This window comes from Cryptomeria japonica, chromosome 1, assembly GCF_030272615.1.
Source record: "Cryptomeria japonica chromosome 1, Sugi_1.0, whole genome shotgun sequence".
In the NCBI taxonomy this organism is placed as follows: Eukaryota; Viridiplantae; Streptophyta; class Pinopsida; order Cupressales; family Cupressaceae; genus Cryptomeria; species Cryptomeria japonica.
Window position 1 is genome coordinate 484,658,148 of NC_081405.1, and position 12,822 is coordinate 484,670,969.

Consider the following 12,822-nt stretch of genomic DNA (forward strand, 5'->3'; position numbering starts at 1 on the left):
CCTAGGTTTCTTCATTAAGCTTAGGTCATTATCATATCATATTAGAGCCATTTGCATAGTAATTGTCCCTTTGCATATAGTGTCTAAACTAGGTTTTGTCATACTTGAGTAATGCAAATCTTTGAATAAACCCTAAGTCATTGTTAGGAAGTCTAGACCTTATCAACCTTTTGTCTTTTTGTCATCCATGTCATTTGGTCAAACCTAGCTTAGTATCCAAGAATATAGGGGAGACATTGTCATTTTGTCCTTTTGTCACTTGGTCCTTTTGTCCTTTGAGGTTTAGACATCATTTCAATTTCCTAAGGGTCTCTTTCTTATATTTGCATTCCAAAAAGTTTGTCAAAATCTTGAAAAAGCAACAAAAACATAGGTTGCATTCTTGCCATAGATTGCATTCTCATCTATTTAGTTTGCATTTAGTTGCATATCATACATTATTCTTGAAAAATTCCAAGAATATAGCACTGCATAGTGACATGTCTATTGAAACAAGGTTCCAAGCACCAATGATGCAACAAAGTTTGACGTATCAATCAACAATGCAATCGAATTTTAATCCAAGGCAATCACAATTATATCCAACCCAACAACAAGGCAATATCGATCAAACTTTAAATGATGAAACAAATCTCCAAATACAAAAACTAGAGGAGAAACTAGCTCAAGAAAATGAGATATTGGAACAAAGAGTGAAAAACATTGAGAAGAATAGATCACAAATGTCCAAAATGTTTCAAAAATTTCCAGGTCGAAATCCAAAGATTGAGCCAATTGATGTAAGATCTCTTCTTGAACAATCAAACATACTAGCTCTCCTCTCCCAAATAGAGATGATGAAACAATTTCAAGAAAAGAGACAACATCAATTTCAACATTATGTGCCTCCACAACAAGAACAAGAAGGTGTTTACTATCAATCAGATTTTCAACCAATACAACCAATGGTTCAACCAATTGTTCAACATATACTACCAATGGTCCAATTTCAACAATATGTCCAACCGACTATACAATGTCAACAAATAGTTCAACCAATGGTGGAATATCAATGTCAACAACCACAACCAAACATTCAAAAACAAAGGTTGTAGCACACACCAACCCAAGTTTCAAACATGTCAGAACAATTGAACCAAGTCCAATATCAAAACATGACATTAGATCAGAACCAACTCCTTGCCAAACAAGTTCAAATTCCAGATACAACTATGTCAAAACCTCGAAAGAAAGGTGGCTTTATTGCAATGCTCTTAAGGAAACTACCAAGTGAGTTCTTTGAGGAAGATCAAGATAATACACTTATGTCTAGCAATGTCTCATCTCCCCACAAACAAATTGACTCTCCAGTAGCATCTATCCCTACACCTTTAGAAGTTTCACAAGAACCTTCCATATTATCTTCATCAAACAATACACCCAAGGATAAAATTATCCAAGGGCTATCCATAATTGATTGCCAAAATAATCCAATTCATGATGCACATCCTTGTCATGTTTCAGAAATACAAGACCCAATGCCACCATGCACTTTATTGCCCATTATCTATTTTAGAGGACTCCATTTCAAGTCCCTCTTCCTCATGTTCAAGCATTGATTCCTTGCCAGAATCCATCACAAATGTTCAAAGTGCATTTCTTTCATGCCAAAACATTGATCCTTTGCCAAAATCCCCCATGCATATCCAAAGTCCAACCCCATGTCAAGAGGATAATTTAGAGCATGAAGAAACGTGTCTTGAAATAGATGAAGATCAAGATCTTGAAACCTTATCATCCCATCCAATTGTTGACCAGGACCTCATCTTCCCAGAAACTCATGATGATTCCCCTATTCTTTTCCATTCTATCCAAAGTCCTATTGACACTCCATTCCCCGAGCAAGATCAAGATATCCCAGTTCATCCAATCCCAAACGATCCCCTTCCATTTCATGAACACAATGTCCTTTCAAATCCCATTGACATTCCACTTCCTGAGAAAGATCAAGATATCCTTTCCATCCTTTATGATGATCCCATTTAAAGTCAAGAGCAAAGCACCTTTAAAGAGGATTCCACTGATCTTCCTCCTTGTCAAGATCAAATTATTCCTTCAGATCCTCCACAAGATTCACTTGTTCCTCTATCTGCATGTCCTAATCCAGCATATCCACTCCAAGATCGTATTTCTTTTGATGATCCCATTATTTCTCCCATTCCATCTCTTGAAGAGCCTGTCATTGAACCATGTCCACTACACAATCCTAGTCCCCCTCATGATCCTAATCCCCCTCATGATTCTAACATGTCAGTGCAAGATGTTCATGAACCCTCGACATGCATAATGGGTTCTTCCACTTTGGTTCAATCCGATCCACTTCAAGATCTCATTATTTCTCTCATATCATATCTACCTCATAATGGACTTGCGTCTTCTTCCCAAAGAAAAGAGTATCCTACAAGTCAAGATATTCATAAAGGAAAAGGAGTAGACCTTCATGAGAAAGAGCTCCTCAATATGAAAGAAAATCTTAAGGGTCATGTATACACAACTCACTCTCAAGACATTGGTATCCCTCCATCAAAATCAAAACATACACCTTCCCCATCATACTTTCCATCCATCTTAGGTCCTTATATCCCTTCCTCCTCTATGTAAGGTCAGCAAAGGCACACATCCTTGAGTAAATTTTATCCATGCAAAATACCTCCACTTCATTCATATCCATCCATGCATTCCTTTCCCCCTCCAAGCAATTTGGATGCCAAGTATAAAAGTCATAAGTCTAGCAATCCACATGTATTCAAGGATCAACATGTCCAATATAATCGACATGTCAAAACAAAGAACAATATGATCTATAAAGAAAAAGAAATATCCAAAAGGCCACAAAGGCCCACTGAGCAAAATAAAGAAAAGTCAAAATATATATGGGTTCCTAAATCCCTTGTGCAAGCAATGCACTCCAAGGAACCACAAAAGCATGAAAAATCAAAAACCATGTGGATCTCTAAGCAGCTCCTTGAAGCACAAAAGCCTAAAGAAACATCCCACTTGGCATCCAAAACTGCTATTCCTCCATCCGAACCTCTCAAATCTATTCCTCCATCACCTTCTTCATCCATTTTGGGCCCTTATGTCCCAGAATCACTATCCTTTCCTCCATCCAAATCTCACAATCTGAAACCCACTCTTCCTCCATCAGTCCATCACCCCTCAAGGTGTGTGCCAATGTTGATCTTGCCTTCATTTCCATCCACTGAATCCCAGTTCTTCCAATACCCTATCCATTATCCAATGCATATTTTCCATCCTTTGATCCCTTTGATCCAATCCTTTACATAAATCCTTGCCTTAGTTTCATCTTATTTTCCATGTCCTTATCCTACCAACATCTTTGAGCATACTTTTAAATGTCACGGTCCATTTTTTTCAAGGCTACTATCCAAAAACAAAAATACACTTGAGTCCTTCTTCCATCCCCTATCATGTGTCCATCTTCTATTGAAAAGCTCAAAAAAAAAAAAAAAAGTGAAAAAAAAAAGACAAAAGAAAAAAATAAAGCAAAAATAATTCATCCACTGGTGAAAACCTGGCAAATAGGTGACCTGGGCAAGTACCGTGATGAAAACCTGGCAAATAGGCGTCATGCATAATCTATGAACTTCTTGCACACCACACTTGGGGGTAGGTTTTATCCTATCATATCATTTTGTCCTTCATTGTTCCATTATCCTATCGAACCCATGTCATACTCCTTCATATCCTATTGCCCTTCATTATCCTATCGAACCCCTGTCATTACCCTTCATATCCTATTGTCCCTCATGTCCAGTTTCCTCTTTCCACCTTCGATCTTGACAAGGCTGAGGATCGTCATGAGCATCATGTATCTTGTTTATAGCTTTTAGTCCATCATAGCTTTTGGTCTTTATCTATTTTCTTATTGCAACCTTTCATCCATATTCCCTATCTTATTGCAACCTTCAGTCCATGTCCCTTATCCATTCTTGGTCTTGCTTATCCTATCCATATCTTATCACTATCCATACACCCTTTTTCATTCCTTAATCTTGATTTGACATAAGGACGCGAAATGCAAAACATAGTTTCAAAAGCCTCTTGACATGTCCCTCATGCCATGTTCCTGCTTTACATTATCATATCCAGTCTCTTGTCCCATCACGCAATAGCCCTTGAAAATTGCATTTGCGTTCTCTCCATAATAAAAGGCCTTTGTCTTTCCTCTATCCACCATCATTTTAGAAAGCCTATTTATTCACCTGTCACATTCCTTTCCTTGCTAGACATTGGGGGAAAAATCATAAAAAAAATTGAAAAATGTCCTGCAAAAAATCATAAAAAATTGAAAAATGTCCTTAAAAAAATCATAAAAAATTGAAAAATGTCCTGCAAAAAACATAAAAAATTGAAAAATGTCCTGAAAAAATCATAAAAAATTGAAAAATATCCTGAAATAATTCAAAAAAATTGAAAAATGTCCTGAAATAATTCTAAAAAATTGAAAAATGTCCTAAAAAAATCATAAAAATTGAAAAATGTCCTGAGAAAATTCCTAAAAAGTCAAATAAAGTCCTGAAAAAATGAACACAAAAAAAATTGTAAAATCTCGAAACGCAAAACAAAAAAAATAATAAATGATCCTTTTGTGCATAGACAGATCGCTAAGCATGCATCCAATGACACACAATCAAACACTATTCTTTAATGAAATCACGCATTAATAGATGAACTTTTTCAATCAAACCAGACATTCAAATTGCTCAGAATTGTCATATCAATCAACCTCAATATCATTTGTCCTTGTCTCCACTATCATGGGTCTTATACAGGGTGAGGTATGCTTGAAACCAGACTGTGTCCTATCTTAGACGGGGTACCGCATTCCCTGAAACCAGACAGCATGATCGTCCTATCAGCAGTTTCAACTTTTGACAATGAAGATCAAGATGTTTGTTTGACTTGTTAGAATTTGTGCACCTTATCTTTTTATTGATTTATCTTTGGCTTCGATCATGTTCCTATGTTGCTCGATGATGTCACTAAGTGATTTAGAGTGACCGGGATGGTTCATGGTCCCCTTTCTTTTTTGTTGTGATTGTTGTTTGTCTGTGATGTGTCTATCTTTTGCAAAAAGGGTTGCATTTCAGCTCTGGCCTTCAATGCCATGATGCTCTGCATCCACTTTGCTACATTAAATAAAGGTTCTCACCTACTTCTGTGCATTTGTGAAAGCAAGTTTTCCTTCATGTCTAACTGTCCTAACATTTCTTCCATCAGTCTTGGTAGTCTGTTTGCTCCTATCATTTTCTGTCATTCTTGTCGATCAATTGGCCTCTTTTCTGCATGTTTCCGGCCAATTCCTCGAGGGGGCATGCATATGTCATTGTCAATTTCTGGGGCATTTTCATTATTGTTCTTTGAAACAATGCTTAAAATCACATTGTCTCAAAAAGGGGCAAAATGTAGACGTCTAAAAATGGTCAACGCTTGCGGAATCGTACTTTAACATTTACGCATTGCCTTATTTTAGGGTTTTTGCATCGCATTAACATTTCTTCTATGTCATGCACTTGGTCTTTATCATTTGTGAGCATCAAGTCCTTCCTCATTTTTATCAATTTCGAATTTGGTCTTGTCGACAATAATCTTTAGTCATGATTTTGGTCAATCTTATCCTGTCGCATCTATATGTGTATTCATTGGTCATCATTTTGGACATTGTCAATCCTAATTAGGGTTTTGTCCTCTTATCAATCTTGTCATCATGTGATCGATTTGTCATCAATTCTTGTCTTTTGATCAATTTGTTATCAATCTTGTCATCTTGTGATCTATTTTGTCATCAATTTTTGTCCTCTTGTCAATCTTGTCATTTTGCGATCGATTTGTCATCGATCATTGTCTATCTCAATTATGTCAATTTGGATCAATTAGTCATTGTTCCTCGTCAATTGGCACATTTATCAATCAAATCATTTATCACATTGGTCCTCTGTTAATCAGAATCATGATCGAGTCAATTATCTTTCATCAAGACCTAATTGTCATCCTTTCATTGCTAATTCATCTTCTAGGGTTTCGTGATTTAATCATTTAACCTTGTTTGTCATTTCTCCCTTTAGGATTAATAAATTATTTATTTATCCTAAGTCTTCTCATCGCAATTAAATGTTCATTTAATTGGCTAATTATTCCTCTTTTTGTGAATTAATTAATAAATGACAAATTATTAATTAATTCACCTAATTTCTCTTAATTCCTAATTTCCTAATTTTCATCAATTTCTTAATTCCTAATTTTCCTCTTTTTCTAATTTTCTAATTTTCCTAATTTCTAATTCAATTTCCTCCTATTTCTCTCCTAATTTCATGGGAATGACATTTCAATTTGTCATAATTTGTCATAATTGACAATCAATCAATTTTGACATAGAAATTTGTCATAATTTTGTCATAATTATCAATCAATCAATTTTGCATAGAAAGTGTATAATTTGTCATAATTGACATTCTTGATTTGCAATTTCTATTTGAATCTCTTCATGCTAATTTGATCATCTCTCCAATTTGTCTATAAATTGGATGAATTTCTTCAATCCTAATCTAATCACATTATCGAACTAATCACTTTTTCAAATCAATCACGCTTCGAGTATTCTTGCGCTACTATCTTGTCTACTTGCTTTCATCTCATGTGTATGCACTAGTAGGTGAGATCCACAATAAAGAAGAAAGAAGGACAATGGAGCCACATGAAGGAGAAATTCAAGTCTACATTTGGTTTGCTTAAGTTTTCGATCTTGAATATCTTGTTTTCATATCTCTATTGGATGTAATTAGGATTGATCATTGCATTTGAGCTTTCATGATTGAGCTATGACTAATATTGATTTGCTTTGATGATTTCTAATTTTTGAATTTCCTATCTACAGTACTTAATCACATAAACAGTCAAACCAGTAATATAATATAGAAAGCCAAAGCGACCATGCATACACAAGCAACTCACAACACTAGATTTATGAAGAAAACCTAATATGGGAAAAAACTTGGTGAGAAAAGCTGCCGAAGTCTACTGCTACAATCCAGCCTCATAGGTAAAACATAGATTTACAAAGATTTTAGGGCACCAACCCAAGGAGCACCAACCCCTGCACTTTTAGGGCACCAAGCCAAGGAGCATCAACCCCTACACCAAGCTCTGACTTGGAGATGTATATTGAAATACTATTTGAATGCAATTTAGGCTTCTTATTGCAAATGAATTCTGTAGCTCTTGATTCAATTAACTCTCTATTATTATTCTCTCCTTTTCACACATAGTTTCTCAGTACACTATGTCACACTAGGATGCTGCTTGCTCTGCCACACCTTTGAAAACTACTGGTAGAATCCTCTTACCAGTCTGGTTGCTTACTCACTCTTTAACTCAATCGACACCCATTCTCAAGTTTTCTTCTTCTAACTTCTCTCCTCTCTCTCCTCTCCACAATCTTCTCTATAGCATTATCACACTTTGTTCATTGCTCCAGTTTCTTATAAAATGATTCCTGCCAAAATGTAGTTCAAAATCTAGGTGGTTAGGGTTTCTTCACCATCCTTAAGACAAATCAAATCCAATCAAATCTTGCAGGATCTGATCACCTTGAAGTCCATTTGTCATCTTCGTCATTTCCATGCCTTTTAAGATGCATTTTATAGACAAGGGAAACACGATCCTTTATATAGATTTACATTTGTCAAATTGCTATTAATGCCTATGTTGTTTCCTTCTTGAGGTATTCTTTCAATCTGATCTTCTTGCTTCAATCTAGGCACCAACTACTCCCCTGATCTTCCTCTATCATTCCTTCCTCCTTGAGCCGCAACTAGTCTGATGCAATCCCTTGATTTGTGGTTCCTTCATTAATGGCAAATATCTATTTCATTGACCCTGTAGATGAAACTTTACCAACCACACCCTACTTGCCACCTCAGCTTCACATGACATCACACTAATCAAGACATGGCCTTCCAATGTTCAGTCAGTCCGGCAAACACATACTGGTAAAACCCTTTGCCACTGTTCTTCTCTTGTTAACCGGTATAACATCCTATACTAGTTGCACATCTTGACATTCTACCTCTTCCTCATTAACCAAGCAACCAACTATCATGCTCAATCTCCACTAGTTGACATCAATGACAACTAAGTGCCAAAAAGTCAACAAAACCATGCTAAACAAGGCAAACATACTGGATATATGTTGGAAAGAAGTAGTTCACACTGTTGTATACACCTTGAACCAAGTTTAGTTGAGAATAAACAAAAATATGACACCTTATGAACTATGGTATGACTGGAAACCATCAATCAAGTACTTCAAAGTGTTTGGGAGTAAATGCTTCATCAAAAGAGATTGGGATGGTTTGGGTAGATTTGATTCTAGAAGTGATGAAGGCATATTCCTTGGTGACTCAACTCACAGTAAGGCCTACAAATGTTACAATAAAAGATTGATAAGAGTCATTGAAAGTGTGAATGTTAGAGTTGATAAAGATCTACACAAAGAAAGACAACCACAAGAATATTGGTATGATGATACCAGTGATGAAGACAATGAAGTTCAGACTGAAAATGAACTAGAAGATGAAATCGATAATTTCCCCAACCGGTACGTGCAAAAGAATCACCCGAAAGAGAAGATCATTGGTGAAAAATATGATGGTGTGTAGACAAGGAGAAGACTATCCCAGACCAATGAGTAGGTAAACTTCTACCTCATGATAGAAATGGAACCTAAAACCTTCAATAAGGCAAGCAAGGATGGGAAGTGGATGGTTGTCATGGAAGAAGAGTTGCAATAGATTGAAAAGAACAAGACTTGGGAATTAGTCCCTAGACTAGCAGACAAGAATATCATTGGAACCAAATGGTTCTACCAAAACAAGATGAATGAAGAAGGTAATATTGTTAGGCATAAAGCTATACTTGTGTGCAAGGGTTACTCACAAGTAGAGGGAATTGATTTTGAAGAAACATTTGCACCAGTAGCTAGACTAGAAGCCATTAGGATGTTTCTATCTTTCTCAGCCTATAAACAATATAAAGTGTATCAAATGGATATAAAATATGCCTTCCTAAATGGAAACTTGGAAGAATAAGTGTACACGTAGCAATTAGAAGGGTTCCAGCTACATGATGATGAAACCTTTGTGTGTTGGTTAAAGAAGGCCTTGTATGGTTTGAAGAAGGCTCCTAGTGCATGGTATTCAAGGCTAGATAAGTACTTAGAGGAGAAAGGATTCAAAAAGGGGAGTGTTGATAGTAACCTATACATTAAAACATATGGAATTAATATTATCATTGTGGTGGTGTATGTGGATATCATTTTTAGAGGAAACAAGGATACTCTTTGTAGATACTTTGCCGATTAGATGCAATTAGAATTTGAGATGTCAATGCTTGGGGAGTTGACATACTTCCTTGGTTTGTATATCTTAAAACAAGACACAGAAATATTTGTCTGTCAATGCAAGTATCCTAAAGACATGTTGAAGAAATTTCAAATGGAAGATAACAAACTGATAAGTACCCCCATGGTGACCAGATGCATGTTGAGAAAGGATGATGAATCACTAGTGGTGGATCAGACATTATATAGATCCATAATTGGTAGCATGTTATATCATATTGCTTCTAGACTAGATATAGTGTAGGCAGTATGCATGGTGGCTAGATTTCAAGCTGCACCCAAATAGTCACATGTGAATGCAGTCAAGAGGATTTTACCTTACATGCCTACACTAATGTTGGTTGGGTAGGCTACATTGATGACCGAAAGAGAACAAGTGGTGTTGCATTCTTCCTAGGTAACCGATTGGTCTCATGGCACAACAAGAAGTAGGATTCAGTTTCTCTATCTACTATTGAGGCAAAATATATTGTTGTTGCCACATATTGTTCTTAGGTACTATGGATGAAGTAGACCCTCAAGGATATTCAGGTAGAGATGTCTGACCCCATTTCTATCTAGTGTGACAATTCAAGTGCAATAAACATATCAAAGAGCCTGGTTATCCACTCAAGGACAAAACACATTGCCATCAAGTATCACTTTATTAGGGAGAAAGTTGAAGGGAAGGAAGTAATGATGGAATATGTTTCTACCAGTGAACAAGTGGTGGACATATTCACCAAACCATTACCAGTAAGCACTTTTGAGTATTTGAGATACAAGTTGGGAGTTGTGTCACCTGCCTTTCGCACTTTAAGTTATAAGGAAATCTAGGGTTCAAGGGGATTTCATGTTTTCATACACAGTCTAACCGGTCCTAATCACAAAGAGGAGATTTAACAAAGGGGGAGCATACATAGTCTAACTGGTGGAGAATAAACCAAAGGTTGCCAAACCCTTTGTCATTGTTGTCAAAGGGGGATAAATATACCAGTGTGGAGACTTGCAAGAGTGCATAAATCTATTGATGTGGAGACTTGTGTGTTAGACACAATGCACCACTAAGAGGGGGAGGGGGTGAATTAGTGGTTCTCAAAACTTTTCCCTTCAACTCTCCTTTGTGAGCATACCAGTTTGTGAATCAAACAAAATGAAAACTAACTCAAATACACACACACACACAAGGAGACATCACATAACACTAGCATATACGAGGAAAACCCAAGATGGGAAAAACCTCGGTGAGAAATGTTGCTAGAGTCTACTGCTCCAATCCAACCTCACAGTAAAACATTATTATAAAGTTTACAGCACCAACCAAAGGAGTACCAACCCCTATCTAATTTATGGGCTACAACCCAAAGGAGCACCAACCCCTGACTTTAGGGCACCAACCCAAGGAGCTACAACCCCTGCACTGAGCTACAACTTGGTGTTCAAAAAGTAAACGTCAAATACATAAGTGGTTATCTTGTTACAAGTGAATCTTGCAACCATTTCATATATTTTTCTTTGTCGGTGAGATATCCTATCTTCTACACCGACTCACTCTTCTTGTTGTTCTTCACCTATTGCTTCTTTGTGGGATCTCCTTCATAAGCTCACTACTCTTCACTAGTTCTACTCTCTACTGGTTCTCTATTTAGCTTATTTGTAGCCTCATTCTCTTAAGCTTGACCGGTTTTAACACTACTAGTTTTTCACTCCAACCGGTTGAATGCTTCAACCAAATTCTCCCTCTCTCTCACTCTCTTCTCAGATGCTTGTTGAGCACTAGTCTAATTTCTTTCTTTATTTTAGACACCTTCAAATTCACAATCCTATGATATTATGCATTTCCATAGCACTAAACTTCCTCTTTTGCCTCATACTTATAGACCAGTTTCCCTCCAAAAACCAATTCAAAATCTAGGCGATTAGGGTTTCCTCACCATTCATGAGGAAAACCAAATCCAATTAGATCTTGCATGATTTTATCTTTCTAACATCTAAATGCACAACTCTACCATATTCACATCTCCTGGATCACACCTTCCATCTCTAGCGACTTGCTTTTTACCCTAATAGTTCATCCCTTGGTCAATCACGAAAGATTTGTTGTGTTGTTTTCTTTGTCACCTCAATCTTCTCAATAACTCTAAGCTAACTCATAGTTGTCTTCTAGACCTCGAGCCTCAAACCCCTACAATCGCTCTGTAGCAAGTCCCGTGATTTGTGTGACCTTTCATTAAAGCTGACCAACCCTGCAACAACCTTGTCGATGTACACTCCATCTTTATCCAAACACAGGTTTGCCATGTTGACTCCTTGTGGCATCCATATCAACTAACTACCAGCTTGGCACTTCAAGTCGGTCCAAGTAGGATCACCAACCAACCACTCTACCAGTTCCTTACTTCTGCCAATTTTCTAACCCTTCTGGTCTCAATCATGCTACCGGTTACCTTATCATATCTACCCTCATCTTGAATTATTAATGGAACTCTCAAATTGGTCTCTAGACTTGGTAAATCCAAAGTATGCTCATTTCCACAAGTGGGAAATCTCCTACAACTGCACATTGCTTATATAACCGGTGGACTTATATATCGGTTACCACTCTTGATGACACCATGTCATCAACCTTCACAAGACTCCATCTTCTTTCAGTGAGGTCAAATTCCTATGTTTGCATCTACTCAGCCTTTCTTCCTGATCAATGTTGTTCCTTCCTCTACCAGTTTGTCAAGATGACAAACACTTCACACTTCCTCTCTATTGGCATCTCAATCGTGCCTTCTCTTTTCATTTAGTGCATAACTCTAATCTCATGCACTTAGGGAATTCCTTCAATTCACCAGTAGATCTGGTGTGATCCTTCAAGTGCTTTCCTTTATCGCTTCACTCTTATCTCTCTAAAATGCACTTAATGCATAATAGGAGATAAGTTCCACTTACTTGGTGGAGTAACACCATCTTCTTTCTACCATATGCTCATGTGATTTCTCTGTTGTGCAGCATCTCTTCAAACAGACACATGTGAACTAATGTGAGCACATTCATTGTCAGTCATTGCTTCCCATGATGACTGCATCTTCATCCAGTGGGAGTCATGTTGTTCTACAACCTCATAGCATACTGGTTGCTTGTCCATTCTTCTCCTCCGGTGTTGATGTGATTCAGATAATATTCTACCTCTTCATCACAAACAACCTGCTCAAACACCTTTCTATCTCATCACACAAGTCAGACATTAACTTGTTGCACTGGTGACTCCTGAGGTCATCTTCCTTACCATTATCGGTGTTTTGCAACACAAGGGGATATGCAAGAATTCTTCATAGTAGTGTTGCACATACATCTCTACTACTAGTGGTCATCCCATACCAGTTGACATCAAT